Raw genomic sequence first — 4,585 nt, 5'->3', positions numbered from 1 at the left:
GAGCCCTGACATCTAAATCTTTTAACTCTGAACGCCTCTTACTTTTTCAATTCTCGGTGATATAAAAACATTACTGTTAAGTACATGTGTTAAGCACTTGTGTGGATCCCTTTGAACCCTACCCCGCTGCGTTCGTGAGCAATGGGTGTGTGTGCGTTTCTGTGTACACAAGCAAATATCATCAGAAACCCTTTCGCTGTGATGGTAACCTTTCCATACACTTTCCAACTCGTCTGGGTTTTCTCGAAGGTCGATTGGGTTTTCAGCTGTGTTATCTGCTAGGTGTTTGATGGAGTGGTCCAGATAACAGGCGAGAGCAAAGGGAAGAGAATTTTTTGAAGATCAAAAGTGGCTCTTCATTTTGTTATCTGACCCCATCTGTTGTCATAGTAACAGGTTTCTTTTAACCTCTGTCATGGGATGATTTGTCTCTATCTGCTCCGAATTCTCTTTTGACTGAGGAGCTGCTTCGACAGCGTCTCGGCCGCTCCAGTCTCCCTGTGAAGCCCCGCCGAGGGGGCCGAGGCTCGGCTCCCAGGCCGGAAAGGATTTAAATTACATTTTCAATTTAAGCTGCTATCTTAATTTCGGAGGAGATAAAGCCAACACAGACGCTTTCTCCCCTGGTTTTACAATGTATAAGTAAATGTCATTTAGAAATGAAATGAATTAACGTGTTGACTCGGTAACATCCAGGACAGGCTTAATATCGCACCGCATCCGTGACAGCCTGTAAAGTGACCAAGCGCAGGACGCTCGCTGTTTGAAGCGAACTTTTAATGAAAGGGACAGAAGACGAGCTGATCTCATTTCCTCTGCTGCTCCGGGGGGAGGCGCGGAGGTGTGCGGCTCCCGGCATGCCCGCCGTGTTCTGCAGTCCGCGCACATCGGGCCACGAGCCACGGCAGTCGGCCGTTTGTTTTTAAACAAAGCTTTTGGAAAACTGCGTTTCAGAAGGTGAGATTTCTCTTGTCGGTCATTTCGAGCGATTTGATGCAAGTGCAAAATTCCTTTTAGGTTTTGCCCCTGAAGAGGCCTTAGAAATGACGGCTGCAGTGCACCGTGGTCCGTGGGGAGGCCCAGAAGCTCCCGGGCCTGGGGCCGCTGCCCGGCCGGGTCAGGGTGGTTCTGGAAGCCGCCTGCCGCCCATGCGGGGTGCAGGCTGCAGGGTCCTGCTCACCGCTCCTTCTGCTCACTCTCCCTTCACCTGCAAAGGCCAGGCGGCTCCTCGGCCCAGATCACTCCAGTGGCCTCATGTCCACATGCCAAGGACTGGAGGTGCATAGGCTCTGTTAAGTCAAAATGTGTGACCCTACAGTTTTCCTTTGGCTAAAAACAAAACAAAACAAAAAAACAAAAAACAACACAAGACAAAGGAAAACAAAACCCTCCCTCGAAGCACAAAGCACCTTACACACATTCCTGAGAGGTGACTCCATAGACAAGACCAGCCACTGAGCAGTTTCCTAATGGACTTTCAGAGACCAGTGAGCCGGTCCAGGTCCTGGCTCTAGACGCACCCGGTTCTGCTGTGGAAGCTTCCTTCTAAGAACATGAGGCTCTCCCAACGGCCACCTGATGCAGGGAGAATATCTCGGCCCAAATGGTCCTGGCCAGGACAGAGGCCACCACGGGGAATGGAGCAGACACCCCATGGACGCCCTTCGGAATGATGCCTCTCCTCACCTAGTCGGGCATGGCGCGCTATCCTCTGCGACCTCGCTGTGGTCATCTATGATGTGCAGACGATAGCATCTGCCCCACAAGACTCTAAATAGACGACACAATTTTCTAGAATGCTCACAAAGAGCCTGATGTGGGGCAAGCCTGTTGTCCCTGCTGTCGGCGGCTGAGCATAGGAGCTGCCCCGGATGCCACCTGCCCTGCTTTCTGCGGTCCCTGTCTCCGCAGGTGAGATCGCATTTGGGGGCATCGCCAGGGTCAAAGGCACGTGTTGGAATACTTAGGGCTAAGTTTTGTAAACTACCCACCAAAAGGTGGGGGACGGCGTAGGGATAATCACCTGCAAAACGTCAGAACTCCGTTCCTGGCCTGGGAGGGGACCGGCGGTGTCTGGTGGAGACCTCAGCCTCCCGCAGCTCTTGGTCCACGAGGGGGACTTGTCTTCTTGCCTGCTCTACAGAAGGTCTGACCTGATGGGCGAACGTCGGTCCTTCTGGGATCATCCCTTCTCTCCGTTAACCTCACCTTTGCATCACGCAGGCAACTCCAGCAGGAACACACGGGAGAAAGCTGTGAGTGGCCGGGACAGGTGCCAAACACACCAGCCCACGCTTCTCACAGCAAGGTGCTTCCTCAAGCCCCACTCGACCCCGGGCTCTCTTCCTAAGACCTGCGTAGCTCAAGTTTGCCACGTGTGTGCACAGCGGGTCGGGAGCTGCAAGCCAGCGAAGGGGAAGAAAGTTCTCAGGACCAGAAGCCAGCGGTGGCTGAGGCCAGGGGAGGCGGGAGCAGAGATGCCCCACCCTGCAGCCGTGGTCCTGATGCTGGGTCAGCGGAGGTAAAGGGGGAATTCTGACTTTTATGGCCAGAGCGGTGATTAATATCTTTTCATAATAAAATTATTAAAACCCACATCTCAATATTCTCTTATAACGATTATCAGGTAAAATGTTTAGAACGTGTTGGGGTGTGTTTCCTCCCCAGCACTCCGCAGGATGAAGGACTTGGGGATAAAGGGAACCAGGATGGTAATCTTGGGTCATTTAAATATTCACCGAGATAGTGAAGTCAACTTGTGAGATTTGGATGCAACTCGACATGCTTTCATTTCTGCTCATAAATGCTTAACAAAAACACAAGGGTTCCCAAAAGGGAGTGTAGGGAGTTAGACGGTACAGTGTATCGAATTTATTCCTCAGAATCTTGAGTGTTAGCCTCAAATTTGGTAAATTGGATGCATTTATTAATCTGACTTTCAAAAGGAACTTTTAGGTAGAATAAGTTCTGTTCTCTAAAAAGCTATCTAGGTTTTACTTTTAGGCCAACTGGTTGAAACACAACTTTCTGGACCTTCCAAAATATACTTTTAAAAAGCATTACATGTTCAACTTCTTAAAAACAGTAAAGATAATTTCAATGGGTTCACTTAGACTGTTGGCTACTAAATGCACATTTAGCAACATTTTTATTTATCTATTTATTTATTTATTTATTTATTTATTTATTTATTTATTTAGCCTGACATGTAGTTAAACTGAAAATATACATTGTTTTCCTTTATTTTGTGACTTCCTTGTCTTCCCGAGCATGTTAGGTGACATACACAGTTTATCTCTACCACAGGTCAGAACAGGCGAACAGGAAGCTCCTAAAGACAAGAGAAACAGGGTCAGGGGCGTGTTGCTTACAAAAGTGGTGTTTTTAGGGTTCCAGAAACAAAATCCTTCCTGGAGCAGGTTTTTCCAAAGAAGTGACAAAAAAACCCAATCCCCTGGCACCTGTGTGCAGGGCCATCCCTGACACCACCCCGCAGTACAGAAGCCTGGCTGTGTCGAGACACATGTCTGTAGGGACCACTTCATGCAGCACAGCACCTGCCCACTGACTGATATGGATGTGGGTGTGCTTGCCTCCCCGACACCAAAGTTTGCCGGGTCCTGTCCGACGGGCCGCTTCGCCACAGAATCCTCAGGCACATCACCTTTCTATGAACACCACACATTTCTTGCATTTAAAATCTTTAGTACCCTCTGACATTAGAGCTTCTGCAGTGTGTTACCAAGCTAGTTATGTCCCCAGCTACTCTTTGAAGTCAATTACACTCAAATACAAATATTAGCAGAGTTTAGATGCTAAAGCCATCAGTTGTGTGTCACTTTGAATCATTGTGTTTTCTCTGAACCATGAGGGAGGTCCTAAATGAGTAGGGTTATACTTCATGACCTCAGAACATGCCTCATGTTAGTAACATTTAGGAATAAAACCATGAAAAGCTCGTAGACAAACTACTGGACCGATGTTTTCAGGCAAACCTATTGCCTTGTTTTTGTTTTTACATGAAAATGGTTTCTAAAAGCCTTATGAACAGTTCAAAAAAATGGATCTTTTGCAATCGGTAGGAAGTCACTTATCAGTTGCACATGATATATGAGACACTGCTCAGAAATGATGTGATCAGACAATATACCTTATGTTAATTGTATTCGATACCTGGTTTATTTATTTATTTATTTATTTATTTATTTATTTATCTCTCTCTCTTTTTTTTTTATTGGAGTTCAATTTGCCATCATATAGCATAACACCCAGTGCTCATCCCATCAAGTGCCCCCCTCAGTGCCCGTCACCCAGTCACCCCCACCCCCCGCCCACCTCCCTTTACACCACCCCTTGTTCGTTTCCCAGAGTTAGGAGTCTCTCATGTTCTGTCTCCCTCTCTGATATTTACCACTCATTTTTTCTCCTTTCCCCTTTATTCCCTTTCTCTATTCTTTATATTCCCCAAATGAATGAGACCATATAATGTTTGTCCTTCTCCGATTGACTTATTTCACTCAGCATAATACCCTCCAGTTCCATCCACGTCGAAGCAAATGGTGGGTATTTGTCGTTTCTAATGGCT

This window comes from Canis lupus, chromosome 34 (genome assembly GCF_011100685.1).
Source record: "Canis lupus familiaris isolate Mischka breed German Shepherd chromosome 34, alternate assembly UU_Cfam_GSD_1.0, whole genome shotgun sequence".
Taxonomy (NCBI): domain Eukaryota; kingdom Metazoa; phylum Chordata; class Mammalia; order Carnivora; family Canidae; genus Canis; species Canis lupus.
This window is presented reverse-complemented; position numbering follows the sequence as displayed.